Source organism: Ixodes scapularis, unplaced genomic scaffold, assembly GCF_016920785.2.
Source record: "Ixodes scapularis isolate PalLabHiFi unplaced genomic scaffold, ASM1692078v2 PGA_scaffold1__304_contigs__length_218370807, whole genome shotgun sequence".
Classification (NCBI taxonomy): domain Eukaryota; kingdom Metazoa; phylum Arthropoda; class Arachnida; order Ixodida; family Ixodidae; genus Ixodes; species Ixodes scapularis.
The window spans coordinates 206,612,488-206,627,024 of NW_024609846.1; positions in this window are offsets into that span (position 1 = coordinate 206,612,488).

The window sequence follows — 14,537 nt, forward strand, 5'->3', positions numbered from 1 at the left end:
TTCGATCTAAAGTACATTACTTTTGCCATGTTGCCGGGGTATGATGCAAGAATTCAGTGACTGCGCGCGATAACATCGCTCACGTGATCGTAAAAGCGAAACTTATCTCTGGTGTCCGCGTTACTACGTCTACCTGGTTTTTACCTGTGATCTGTTTTGCTGTGTCCAATCACTGCGTGTCTCGCCATTTTGTCGAAGTATTTCTGCGTAAAATTTGCGTTCCTACAGCAATAAATGCGTGACTCAATGTTTTCTCTTATTCGCCTACCACGTACCATTTCATACCGATTATTTAGCGGAGTAATATTTTGCCCTTGTAATAAAGTGTTTCTTAGACCCGTTGCAATGTGCAGCTTTCATTTTAGCTAATGTGACTAAAAGCGCGTTACGACGGTCGATCCACGCGCTTTGCATTCGCTTCGACGCGCGCTCCCGATGGCCTTCCCCCGCGACGTCACGAGAAGAGCGCTACGGACTTCTCTTCTAGGAGGTGTTGGGCAACGGCGCGCAAAGAGAAGGGAGAGGGTCGCACATTGCAGTCGAACGGAGGAGAGATAAGCGCACGCCGGTAGCACCAGCGGAGCGGTCGCGCCCGTCTCTCTCACGTGACCGGCGGGGGGTCGCGCCCGTCTCTCTCACGTGACCGGCGGGGGGTAGGAGGAGAACATGAGGAGAAACCGTGTTTACCCGAAAGAGGGAAAGGAGGAAGGTTTTCGGCGCGCGGGCCGGAGCGCCAGGCTAGGGCTTCCTAAAGCACTGCACGGGCCCGGGCCAGCCCGAAAGCCCGAGCCCGGCCCGGCCTGCGGGCCGGGCTCGGGCCGGGCTCGGGCCGGGCTCGGGCCGGGTAGCACGTATTTTCTCGGGCCCGGGCCAGCTCGGGCTTGAACAAGAAAGTTTTCGGGCCGCGCCGGCCCGGGCCGGCCCGGCCCCTGCCCGGGCAGTCGTGTGCCTTAAGTTCTAAATTTTTTAGAACAAAAAGCTTGCTCATGCATTCATCTTTTAGGTTCATTGAAACCAAAAAAAAAGGCGAAGTGTGTGGAGTCACTACAGCGCCGTTCACAATAACAAAAATGCGTCTTGCAGTTAGAAAGCCTTCAAACGGATAAAAGAAAACGTATGGACTCCACCTGCATAGTGGGACAGTGCGGGCAAGGAAACGAGGCCACTCCGGTCGCTGGGTACAAGATGATTGTATTTTTCCTCCGCTCTTCGAACTAAAAAGAAGAAAAAAGGTGACCTCGACTTTGTACTTCCTGCGGGGGCCTTACTATGCCACCAAAGACCAGCTAACGTACCCTGGATAATTTTTTTTATAGATTGTCTCCGTCAGCAAACAAATGATGACGCAGAACTCTGAACAGCTACTGCCATCTATGAGCGACGGTGGCGACCAGACAACCAGCTTGCCGGTGTTCTGGTTGCCACCGTCGCTTATAGATGGCGGCAACTTTTTGAGCCTTTCCACTCTGGCTTGCCGAATTGCAGCCGGCCATTACTTCATTCCCACCATAGTCCAGCTTCGCTGGACTTCATTCCCACCAAAATCCAGCTTCGCTGGACTCCCTTCTTCACCAGAGGCGCAGCCTTATAGCTGGTGCGGCCTTCTATAAGGCGCAGCCTTATAGAAGGTACACTAGCGACGTTGTGATTGTCTCTTCTTTTCGCCTGGAATCTATCCGGCTTTTAAATGACCAATAGAATCGACCTCTGTCCTGCCCGTGTTACCAACCGTCCATCATTCCAGAGAAACCTTTATTGTATTATCATTTATTTTCTATGCCGCCATTTTCTGTCCATGTGGCAGCAATGAAAGTTGGTACGCCAATATTGACAATCGGCGGGCCTGGCATCACTTGCGCTCTACAAACCTGTGGAAGAGACCAACTTTAAGATCTCTGTATGGGAAAAATTTCTCACAGCCGTGAACTCCAGAACGTCGGTGCCCGAAGGACATCTTCAGTGTCGTTCGTTCAAAGACTGGGATGTCTCATCTCGGTCGTCACAAGTGCAAGGTTTCATCGAACAGCGCAAGTATTTATTCTTTTTTATCACCTTAATGCCCTCAACCTCCCGTGCCTGTGGACGTAAAGGAGAAAGTGGCAACCGCGTGCGCGAAAGGTATCAATGCTAAAGTCCGTCTGACCTCAGTTCGAGGAGATAAAAGCTTTACTGGAGTCAAGGAATAATCCAGTGATGGAAAGCGAGAACAAGACAACACTCGACGAGTTGATCGAGTTTCTGCAACCCTTCAAAGATGCTAGCGACGCGCTCAAGGAGGTTTCTGCAGTAGAGGCAGTGGAAATCGAGAAGATCAAGGCCCGTGCTCGTCATTTCCTAGACACGAAGCTGAAAATTTCTCTCCTCCACAAGACCGCCACATTTCTCTGGCCTCAGTTCCGCCAACTCCGCATGTTGCCCGAGAGCGAGCGCCTTGAAGTCTACGCGCACGTCAGAGAGCTCCTTGCCCATGTCTCTGAAGCAATGACCCAAGATAAGGATGAAACGGATGATGACGTTCGAGATCCCGCCTCGAAAAGAAGGTGCCTGGGTTTGTTTCAAGACTGGTGTGACGCGGAGGATGACAAAGTAGCCACCGTTGAATTGGAGGAGTATCAGCACGGCAAAAAGGACTACTCGTGCTCAGGAGTGTTTGAGCTTTGCGGTTTCTGAAGGGCGAACGAAAGGGAATTCTCGAAACTCTCACTTCTATCCAAACGCATCCTGTGCATCCCTGAGTGCTAGTAGTGAACGGAACCTTAGCGCGGCGGGCTACTTCATGCAATCAAGGCGGACCTGCCCGAAGAAAGAGTCAATGAACAATTCATTGTTTCTCCTCAAAAACATCTAGGAAGGAAAGTTCTCTGTAAAACGAATTGAATAGAACTACGAAAAGTGCAATATCTGTTCAAGAAATTCATAGATAAAACATTTCCTTTTGTCTCACGAATTCTCGGTGTGCCTTGAGTTCAAAGATTGTCGCAATTGATGTGAATAATTCGCCCATATTCTCGAAAATACATCCTCGAGGTCGGCATATTTATCGTGTAAAAAAAATGTCGGTCCCAGTTTTTCAGCCCGGGCCGGCCTCGGGCTCATATTTTAAAATTTTATCGGGCTCGGGCCGGGCCCGGGCCGTGTCTCTACCGGGCCGGGTCGGGCCGGGCATAAAAATTTAAAATTCTGTTGGGTCCGGGGCGGGCCCGGGCCGTATCTCTACTGGGCCGGATCGGGCCGGGCCTAGAAATTCCGGCCCGTGCAGTGCTCTAGGGCTTCCTAGTGGGGTGGCCTTTCCCCGCCTCAACTCGTCTGCTAGCACATTCTTTGTCTGCGCGCGTCCGTTGCGGCTGAAATTTTGCCGGCCAGTCCTGTCGCGACGAGGAAACCCGCAAGCGCTGTTGGACATTTTGTTCCGCCTTACCTTGCGGTATTATTAGGTTCTCAAGGGTGTTTGGGCTCCATCCAAGAATGATATAGCGACGAAACAAACACTCACGTTCGTCCTTGAAGTCCGCGCATTCAAGTAGGAAGTGCGCGTCGTCCGCCAAGGCCGCCGCGCATCTCGGGCAGCTTCGGTCGCCGGCGGGCCGCCATCTCGCTCCGCACTCGGGGGTGAAGGAAAATTGTGAGGTGAAGTATTTCTATCCCGTAGGAAAAATAAAGTGGACGTCGTATCTCGCTTTCCGCGACGGCGTCGACCTAACCCATCTCAGTGCAGGAAGCCGCTGCGGCTCGGTGAAACATGGAGACCCCATTTTAATTCCACGAAAAACCTCATAAAACCCAAAACAAAAAAGGACAAAAACCCCTAAGGATGAACAAAAAAAACGAGGAAACTAACCACAAGAAAATAGCGCAATAAGGCAAACGAGCTGGTTAAGGTGAAACATTTCTAACCACCAGAGCTGGTGCTGCCTGGTTTCAGCCAACGGGCGGACTTACAGCTGGTGACACCGACCACCACGTGATTCCTCCACGATGAACGTGGTGGGGGAGAACGCGCAAGATAACGGACCGCACGGCTGGGGTAGACGGCTGGACACGCGACGCGACAATACTCTTACCTATCCCCTTTCACCCCTCTCCCCCCCCCCTCACCGCCACCTTCACAGTGGTGACCTGCCATAGGGAAAAGAAATGATTGCCGACTGTTCATCTTGTTCTTTTTATATCGTTTTGCGGCAACGATTGTGGTCGCCGAGGGAGTGTTTTGATAGGTTATTTTTATCGTCTGCATCTTTTTCTTGTTTTCTTCATTCTTTCTTTTTGTTCACGTTAGCGATCGAGCCATGAAAATGTGCCTTCAGTAGTTTATGAAATTTTTGGATGGTCATTTTTTCTCGATACCTTTGCTCGATTATATTGGGGCTTTGAGTGAGTGGCGGAGAAAGGGCTGTTTTGACATGCAGTGACTGTGCGAAAAAACGTCTGTGCGGTAGGCGACACAGCAACTTGCTTGTGGTTTGGAGATAATCGTTCAGAAAAACATCCGATAACAGCTGACGCTTTGCGATCTTGTTGAATGCAGCCCGTAACATTTCCAGCGATCGCACCGACGCTGCGAATGCAGTCGAACCTTATGGAACCTAAAGTCCCTAGATAAGAGATTCCTACAGGTAGAGACATTCTTTGAAGCGCCGACTGCGTGACGGTGAACGTTATAGGAACTTAATGGCGGCGTACAGCAGAGGTTTGAACTCAATGCCGCCATTTGTTTCCAGCGAAATGCGCTTTGTCATTTTTATTGGTTGTCGTTACCTCTAAAAGAACTGTCAAGGGTCTTTAATAAAACCCAGTCACAGGGCTGCTGTGACTGTGCAACTTTGATTTTAGTAGCAGATTGACAGGCACCGCACCGATTTTGGACACAAATCGCTGCATGTGAAACAGGCTTATGTTTGCTCAGCCTCTCTGCCAGGGATATTTGTTGGCATAGCTGGCGCCCGTGCTACGGCAATCTGGAGTTCGCCTATCTTTTTTTGGTGACTTAACAAGGGAAGACAGCATGGAGAAACACTTCACTGCGATAAAGAGCCACTTGGGGACCCATGCAAACTCCGTTCTTTTGTTCCCAAGAGGGTCCTTATCTCAGTGAAGTGTTTCTCGGTACGTGTGGGCTTGCCATTCAACAAAACATCAAAGATTTGAGAATTGCGGCAATATTCCGGTATGCGAACGATTTTCTAATTTTGTGTACTACGGTAGTTGACACACAAAATGGCGAGTGCCTCAATACCATGCTGAGAAGTTTCCAATAATGGTTGCATGGGTCTTACCTTCACATATGAGATTCCCATTAGGAAAACCATTATCTTGATTGGCATTAGAATTCGGTGATACGCATGTATGCTGGTGGTACCAAGCCTGATCGGGTAAAGGCTTCCTCCCCTTTAGCTCTGAGCATTCCAAAATCGTAAACCAGAGAGTAGCCACCACAGCCCTGTCATCCAGCTTGAAAACGCCATGTGAACATCAAATCACACGAAGCGTCGAAACACAAGTACCGGACTTCAGGATGCTGGCTGCCCCCAAAACCTATTGGCCTCCATATGCGAAAAAATATGCCATAGCATCAGGAAGACTAACCACCATATTGACTCCACTACACAAAAAAGACAGGAAAACCTTTTGATCACTCATATCGCACATAGATTACACAGTCACACACAAAAGATCACATTTAGATTAAAAGCTTTCAGCCTTTTTATTATAGTGAAGAAGGAAGAGCATTGTAGCAGTAGCTTCTGTTCTCGGCGGTGGCTTTCCAGGCGAGTGATCTGCTCTGCTTTCGCAAGGGAAACTGAAGCGCACGACGAAGTTGATCTTTAGGCGATAGCGGCCTCGCGGCGATTGCGGAACCGTTCGCGCTGCTGCGCACATCGCCGCTTGTTCTCCTCCCCCTCTTCTTCCCCCGAAGAAAGGCTTCCGCGCCCCTATTGGAAAAACCAGCATAAAAATCTAACTCGTCAAGCGGGTAACTAAACTGGTCAAACTGGTCAATGTTGTAGTCAAACTACAGGTTTTCCCGCTCATTTTAATTCAAGCGACGACCAATTTAATCCCGGGGTCACTCAATTTAATCCAAGCGCCATACAATTTAATCCAAGCGCCACACAATTTAATCCCGTGGTCAGTCAATTTAATCCACAATATATATATGGACTTATTGTGTTCAGTGGTCGTGTTTCGCTTACACATTTGGTAACTCAGAACAATGGTTTATACAATTAGAATTTTCGGGGGGCAATTGAGAATTTGATCACTAATGTGATTACTTTGAGTTACTAGTCCCATTATTGACGAGGCTTAACTGATATGTTGGTTACTCTTTTTAGAGCGCAGCTCTTAGGCACCCGTTTCCGACTTAAGCGGCGTCGGCGTCGCCGTCGCCGTCGGCGTAACCACGCGGTGAATGATGGGTAAATTCCCCCGCTAAATTTAGCGGAAAAATTTCCCCACTAAATCTAGCGGAAAACTTTTCCTGCTAAATCTATCGAAAAATCTTCCCAGCTAGATTTAACGAAAAATTTGCCCCGCAGATTCTAGTGGAAAATTTTCCCCGCTAAGTCTAGCAGAAAAGTTTCCCCGCTAAATCTAGTGTAAAATTTTTCCCGCTAAATTTAGCGGAAACTTTTTTCCCGCTAAACGTAGCGGAATGTTTTCCTCGCTAAATCAAGCGGAAAATTTTCCCAGCTAGATATAGCGAAAAATTTGCCCCGCAAAGCCTGGCGGAAACGTTTCCCCGCTAAATCTAGTGGAAAATTTTTCCCGCTAAATCTAGCGGAAAATTCTTCCCGCTAAATCTAGCGGAACAATTTACCAGCTAGATTTAGCGGAAAAGTTTCCCCGCTAAGTCTTGCGGAAAATTTTCCCAGCTAAATGTAGTGTAAAATTTTTCCACTAAATTTAGCGGAAAATTTTTTCCCACTAATTCTAGCGGAAGTTTTCCTCGCTAAATCTAGCGGAAAATTTTCCCAGCTAGGTTTAGCGAAATATTTGCCCAGCAAAGTCTAGCGGAAAAGTTTTCTAGCTAAATCTAGTAGAAAAATTTTCCCGCTAAACCTAGCGGAAAATTTTCCCCGCTAAATCTAGCGGAAAAATTTCCCAGCAAGATTTAGCGGACAATTTTTTCCCGCTAAGCCTAGCGAAAAATTTGCCCCGCTAAATCTAGTGTAAAATGTTTCCACTACAATTAGCGGGAAAAGTTTCCGGCTAAATCTAGCGGGAAATTTTCCCAGCTAGATTAAGCGAAAAATTTGCCCCGCAAAGTCCAGCGGAAAAGCTTCCCCGCTAAATCTAATGGAAAATTTTTCCCGCTAAATCTGGCGGAAAATTTTCCTCGCTAAATCCAGCGGAAAAATTTCCCAGCAAGGTTTAGCGGAAAATTCGCCCCGCCAAGTCTAGCGGAAAAGTCTCCCCGCTTAATCTAGTGGAAAAGTTTTCCCGCTAAATCTAGCGGAAATTTTTCCCCGCTAAATCTAGCGGAACAATTTACCAGCTAGATTTAGCGGAAAATTTTCCCCGCTAAGTCTTGCGGAAAATTTTCCCCGCTAAATCTAGTGTAAAATTTTTACCACCAAATTTAGCGGAATATTTTTCCCGCTAAATCTAGCGTACAGTTTTCCCCGCTAAATCTAGCGGAAAATTTTAGATTTAGCGGAAAATTTTCCCAGCCAAGTCTAGCGGAAAAGTTTCCCCGCTTAATCTAGTGGAAAATTTTCCCGCTAAGTCTAGCGGAAAATTTTCCCCGCTAAATCTAGTGTAAAATTTTTCCCACTAAATTTAGCGGAAAATTTTTTCCCGCTAAATTAGCGTAAAGTTTTCTCCGCTAAATCTAGCGGAAAATGTCCCCACTAGATATAGCGGGGAAAATTTTTCGCTTAATTCAGCGGGGAAAATTTTTCCGCTAGATTTAGCGGGGAACATTTTCTGCTAAAGTTAGCGGGGAAACTTTTCCGCTAGATTTAGCGAGGAAAATTTTCCGCAAATTTTAGCGGGGAAATTTTTCCGCTAAACAGCGAGGAAAATTTCCGGCTAAATTTAGCAGGAAAAATATTCCGCTAAATTTAGCGGGACATTCTTCCGCTAAATTTAGCGGAAAACATTTTACGCTAGATATAGCGGGGAAAAATTTCCTCTAGGCTTAGCGAGGCAAATTTTCCGCTAAATTTAGCGGGACATTCTTCCGCTAAATTTAGCGGAAAACATTTTACGCTAGATATAGCGGGGAAAAATTTCCTCTAGGCTTAGCGAGGCAAATTTTCCGCTAAATCTAGCTGGGAAGATTTTCCGCTAAATATAGCGGGAAAAATTTTCCGCTAGATTTAGCGGAGAAAATTGACCGCTAAATTTAGCGGGACAATGTTCTGCTAGATTTAGCAGGAAAAACATTCCGCTAGATTTAGCTTAAAAATTTTCCGCTAGATTTAGCGGGGAAGCTTTTCCGCTGGACTTTGCGGCGCAAATTTTCTGATAAATAGATGGGAAAACTTTCCGCTAGATTTAGCGGGGAAAATGTTCCGCTAGATTTAGCAGTAAAAATTTTCCGGTAGATTTAGCGGGAAAGTTTTTCCGCTAGATTTAGCGGGAAAGTTTTTCCGCTAGATTTAGCGGGGAAGCTTTTCCGCTCGACTTTGCGGGGCAAATTTTCCAATAAATCTACCTGGGAAAATTTTCCCCTATATTTAGCGGGGGAAATTTTCCGCTAAATATAGCGGGAAAAATTTTTCCGCTAGATTTAGCGGAAAAAATCGTCCGCTAAATTTAGCGGGACAATGTTCTGTTAGATTTAGCAGGAAAAACATTCCGCTAGATTTAGCTTAAAAATTTTCCGCTAGATTTAGCGGGGAAGCTTTTCCGCTGGACTTTGCGGCGCAAATTTTCCGATAAATCTAGCTGGGAAATTTTTCCGCTAGATTTAGCGGGGGAAATATTCCACTAAATATAGCGGGGAATATTTTCCGCTAGATAGAGCGGGGAAAATTTTCCGCTAAATTTAGCGGGGAAAATGTTCCGCTAGATTTAGCAGTAAAAATTTTCCGCTAGATTTAGCGGGAAAATTTTTCCACTAGATTTAGCGGGGAAGCTTTTCCGCTCGACTTTGCGGGGAAATTTTCCAATAAATCTAGCTGGGAAAATTTTCCGCTAGATTTAGCGGGGAAAAGTTTCCGCTAAATATAGCGGGAAAAATTTTCCGCTAGATTTAGCGGAGAAAATTGCCCGCTAAATTTAGCGGGACAAGGTTCTGCTAGATTTAGCAGGAAAAACATTCCGCTAGATTTAGCTTAAAAATTTTCCACTAGATTTAGCGGGGAAGCTTTTCCGCTAGACTTTGCGGCGCAAATTTTCCGATAAATCTAGCTGGGAAAATTTTCTGCTAGATTTAGCGGGGGAAATATTCCACTAAATATAGCGGGGAATATTTTCCGCTAGACAGAGCGGGGAAAATTTTCTGCTAAATTTAGCGGGGAAAATGTTGCGCTAGATTTAGCAGTAAAAATTTTCCGCTAGATTTAGCGGAAAATTTTCCGCTAAATTTAGCGGGGGAATTTGCCCATCATGCACCGCGTGGCTACTCCGACGCCGCTTAAGCCGGAAACGGGTGCCTAAAAGCTGCGCTGTAAAAAGAGTAACCAACATATCAATTAAGCCTCGTCAATAGTGGGACTAGTAACTCAAAGTAATCACATTAGTAATAAAATTCTCAATTGCCCCCCAAAAATTTAAATTGTATAAACAATTATTCTAAGTTACCAAATGTGTAAGCAAAACACGACCACTGAACACAATAAGTCCATATATATATTGTGGATCAAATTGACTGACCCCGGGATTAAATTGTGTGGCGCTTCGATTAAATTGCATGGCACTTGGATTAAATTGTGTGACCCCGGGATTAAATTGGTCGTCGCTTGGATTAAAATGAGCGGGAAAACCTGTAGTTTAACCTACAATCAAGGTGGTTTAAGCTGGGCAAGCTACGATTTGATGTGGTCGGTCTGGTTTAAGTAAAAACCAGCATGGTCTAACTAGAATCTGGTTTTATATTGTGGGATTTTTTATGGTGGTCCCTCTACTAATAATCGCCGCCCGATCGGTATGCGCTCCGCTCGTAACCCAGGGAGTGACATAACATAACGAGACGACAGCGAATGGGTTTACTGTACCTCCCAGTTGCCCGTCGGCGAGAGCCGGCAGTCCAGGACCGCCGACCCTTGTTGTCGCCCGTCGATCAGAGCTCACAGTCGGAGTCCGTGTCCAGGCCTGCGGATCGCCTTTTTCATGCCAGCGCTGCCTAGGGTGGCTCTCCCGGGCTATCAATGCCCCAGTCTCACTGCGGAACCACCCCGGGATCGTCATAGCCCAGGTCATATGGCCAGGGCTCGCCGTTTTTACCGGTCCTGCTCCAGACCTCGCTGGTGGACCGCTCCGGGGTTCGCCATGGGCCAGGCCAGGCAGCCCGGCTCCGTCGTTGCTGTCCAGTTTCAGCCACGCTCAGCACGCGATCTCTTGCTCCAGCTCGTGTCTTCTCCGCCGACCGCCTGTCACGTGCCCTCTGCCTCGTCTTTCACCCTCGGCTCCCACAAGATTCAATCTGGTGTAACTCGGAGCCAGTCTGGTCCTAACTGGTCAAACTGGCTTTCCATAGAGCCAATGTGGTCAAGCTGGGAGTCAAGCTGTTCAAGCTGGGAGACAAGCTGGTCAAGCTGGAAGACAGCTGGTGAAACTGGTCGAACTCATGATCGTGCTTGTCAAGCTGGTCTTGGTGCGAGCGCGCACGCCAAGGTCGGCTAGAGATGGTCGAACTGGCATTGCTGGGAGCGCGCGTGCCGAGGGCGGCTTCGGCTGGGACGAGACCATGTCCTGTTCTTTGTCCTCTCGTATTTGGCAGACGACCGGGCGCTTCAGGCGCGGTGCGAGCTGCCTTTATGTGAGAGAAAAGAAAGAGAGAGAGAGTGCTAGGAACGGAGGCTTCGAGACAGGTTTTGGTAGCTTGGGCACATTTTCGAAGGGACGGCTGTGTGCGTGTCACGGTCCGGTGCGGAGCGAGAGGGGAAGCGCACTCGCCGTAGACCGCAACGGGGGTTCGGACGCCCGCTATCCCACGGTACGTGGGCTCCAGGGACGGGGGGACAAAGACAAGGCACGTGAATAACAGAGCAGTAGAAACATTTAATAAAGGCTATAGTAAGATGGTGACAAAAGGGAAAGGATAATACACACACAGTCTCAATCAGGCAGAAGCATGCAAGAGAAACTGAGTAGCTATGGGTAGGACAGAGAATACACAACAAGAGGAATGGGACGATACCGCACTGGGCGCAGTCCGGCACGACGAGGCTCGCAGAGGCGTGGGAGCACCTGAAGTCGGTCGCTTGCGGTTGATTCCCTCTCGACGTGGCCGCGGTGCGCCAGAGGCAGGGGTTTTGGCTTTAGACGCTGTCGCATCACGGACGGTCGACGCACTGGGGCAGTCCGGCAGAGGAAGACCGCACAGGGTTGGAGCACAGAAGTAGCTGACGTTCGGTGTCCAGACGGGTCTTCCCCTTTACCGCGGTGCCCGAGGCTACGCCCGGAGCGGACAGGGAAAGCGGGTTGCGCTCTCGAAACTCCCAAGTCGACTGCCGCGCCGTTTCCCCGTTTCAACCGAACGGCGCTCTTTCTTAGTAAAGTAAACAAAACACACCCGCTCCCCTACAATCGCAATACACTCACACACACACAAAAAAAATGACCGCCACAGCGGCGAAGACATTCGTTGCCCCAAGCTCCAAAGTCAACACCAAAAACGCTCAACTGGGGCATCTGGCAAACTCATTACCGAATTCCACAAAGTGGTACCGCGCCCAAGCATCGGGCAAAAGCGTCCCCCGAACGGGAGTCGAAGAGGCCATAAACAAGTCAAGTAAGGGTCCCAGTCGGGATCGGCGAGGTGCTAACTAGCGCCAACCAGGGAGTGTCACACCACCCGCGGCGACCACATGGCCCCGCAGGCAGCCGACGGGGCGCCCTTTACAATACGCAAGGCCCGGCGGGACCAGGCCGGTTTTTGTGACACTACCCCCTTCTTAAGAATATTAACGCGTTAATATTTTCCACGTCACAAAAACAAGAATTACCACTGGCATATATCTCAATGTACTCTGGACCGTAGCAGAAAAGGTCAACTCAAACTCTCTGACATAGACACAGCTGGCACTGACACATGAAGGAGCATATTAGCAAAACATTCAACAGAAGATAAAAATAAGATCGGAAGGCTCTTTACTGCTTGTAGGTAACAGAGTTACCAACAGTACAATCACAAAAGAAAACACGACACTGGAGCAACTAAGTTCACGGAAAAACTGACGCTCTCCTGGCGCAGTCGCAGATACGTATACTTCCACTAAATATACTAACCTAGCCGCGCACCTTGTTGCGCCTTACAGCAGACGTACAAGAAACGTACACACACAAAAAAAATACAATTCAGGAGCTTCTAATTTACATTACGAGACAAAGCGTCACATGACAGTAGCGCCGGCGCCGCGATCAGCGGTTACTCAGCGCGACTCAGATAGTCGGCGTCGACGTTTTCTCCCCCCTTTCTGTATTCCACGCGGAACTGGTACTCCCGAAGCTGGAGGCTCCATCGCAGCACCCCGCCGTTCAGGTGCTTTCCCCTGTTGATATAGTGAAGCGGCTGATGATCTGAACTCTGGAGTGTTAAGAGGTACTCTCTCCATTCGGGGAGTTTTCAGACCCTGGTGTTTGGGCTTCTTCCTTTTCTTCCTATTCCACGTCTCGACCGCCCCCGCTGAATCATGACCCTTTTTAGGTTTAGTGTTCTTCGCTTGAGTCTTTTTACTCGTAGGCCTTGGAACCTCGTCTGGGGTCAGGACCCTTTCACCCTGCGCGCTCGGCTTTACTCCACTGGCCCCGACGTCGAAGTCGGGTGGGTCGTCCTCCTTCTCGGAGTCCACCCCGGCGTTGTCGGTGTCTCTGACTCCGGTGACGTTCCCGAGAATCAGATCGTACAATGGATCTTCCATGCAGAGGGCCGTCACCACACCCCGAAAGTAGGGGGTCGATACCCGAACTCTCGCCTCGGGGATCGTCTTCGCGGTCCCATCCACCAGGTATACAGGCCTCCTGATTCCGGTCATCTGGTCGTCGTCAACGAGGTTTTTCTTGATGACTACCGTATTGCTGCCCGTGTCGCGCAAGACGGATACCTTCTTCGCCCCTACGTTGCCCTCTACGACAGGCATTCCCTCAACAGGGAATTTCGGCCGCGAGGTCACAACGGCATTCACGACAAGAATCTTCTTCATATTCTTCAGCTCTACGAAACGGTTCTCCTCTGCTGCATACATCGGCCCCTCTTTCGGAGCACACACGCACGAAGCCTGAGGCCTCCCTCCGTCGGAGCTTCGGCACAGCTCGGTTCTATGCCCCTTGCGGCCACACTTCCGACACGTCGGCACGTTCCCAGCGTTGATACCGCTACGGCACTGGGCCGCCAGATGGCCGATTTTGTTGCAAAGGTAGCACCTCACCTCCGGCCTCGGCACCTGTTTCACCACGTTCTCTCGCACGTTAGGCTCTGCGGCCTCTGCATCGCTTCTTCGGGCCTTCGCCAAGTTCCCATGCGACTGCGCCTCCAAATACTGGTCAGCCAGCTCCAGCAACCCTTCGAGATTCGGAACCTTCCTCTCCCTCAGATACAGGGCCAGACTTGGGTGGCATCCCCTCAGAAACTGTACCTGTAGGACCAACTCACGGAGGCTTTCGAAATCCCTCGCGGTGCTCGACAGTTCAACCCAGCGGTCAAAGTAGTGTCCGAGCCGGGCGGCATACTGAGTAGCGGTTTCACCGTCGAGCGGTTTCCCCTCTCGGAACTTTTCCCGAAATCCGTCGACCGTGAACCGAAACCTCTTCAGCAAAGACGCCTTCACCTTTCCGTAATTCGCGGCCTCCTCCGGCGTTAGGCGTCCATACACGCTGAGAGCCTCTCCGGTCAGGCAGGTACTGAGCGCGGTAGCCCATTGGCCCTCGGGCCATTTCTGACTAAGTGCAATACCCTCGAACCTACGGATGTACGCGTCCAAGTCATCTTTCTTTTCATCGAAGGCGACCAGGAGTTTACTGGGACTCAATTTTAGGGCGCTCTGCCCTTCTCGTCCGCGCCTTTCTTCGGACACGTTACTGGCCACGCTGACTCTTTCTTCCTTTTCCAATTGAATCTTAAGCTTTAAGATTTCAATTTCTCGCTCTGCGGCTTCTTTAGCAAAAACCCGTTCTCTCTCTGCTGCATCCAGCGCAGCGTCTCTATCGGCAGCCTCTTTCGCAGCTCCCCTCTGGGCGGTGTCATCAATCCACATTTTTAAGTCGGCCCCAGCCAACCCCAGCTGAGTCCCCACTGACAACAACCTTTCCCATTCCATCTTTGCGCTACAAGCAGTGCCGGAACTATTACGCGAACCGCGTTACATCAACCGTCACTCCGGCAACAATGCGTGCACGACTTGAAAGAGTAAAAGCTTTTCGTAAGACCC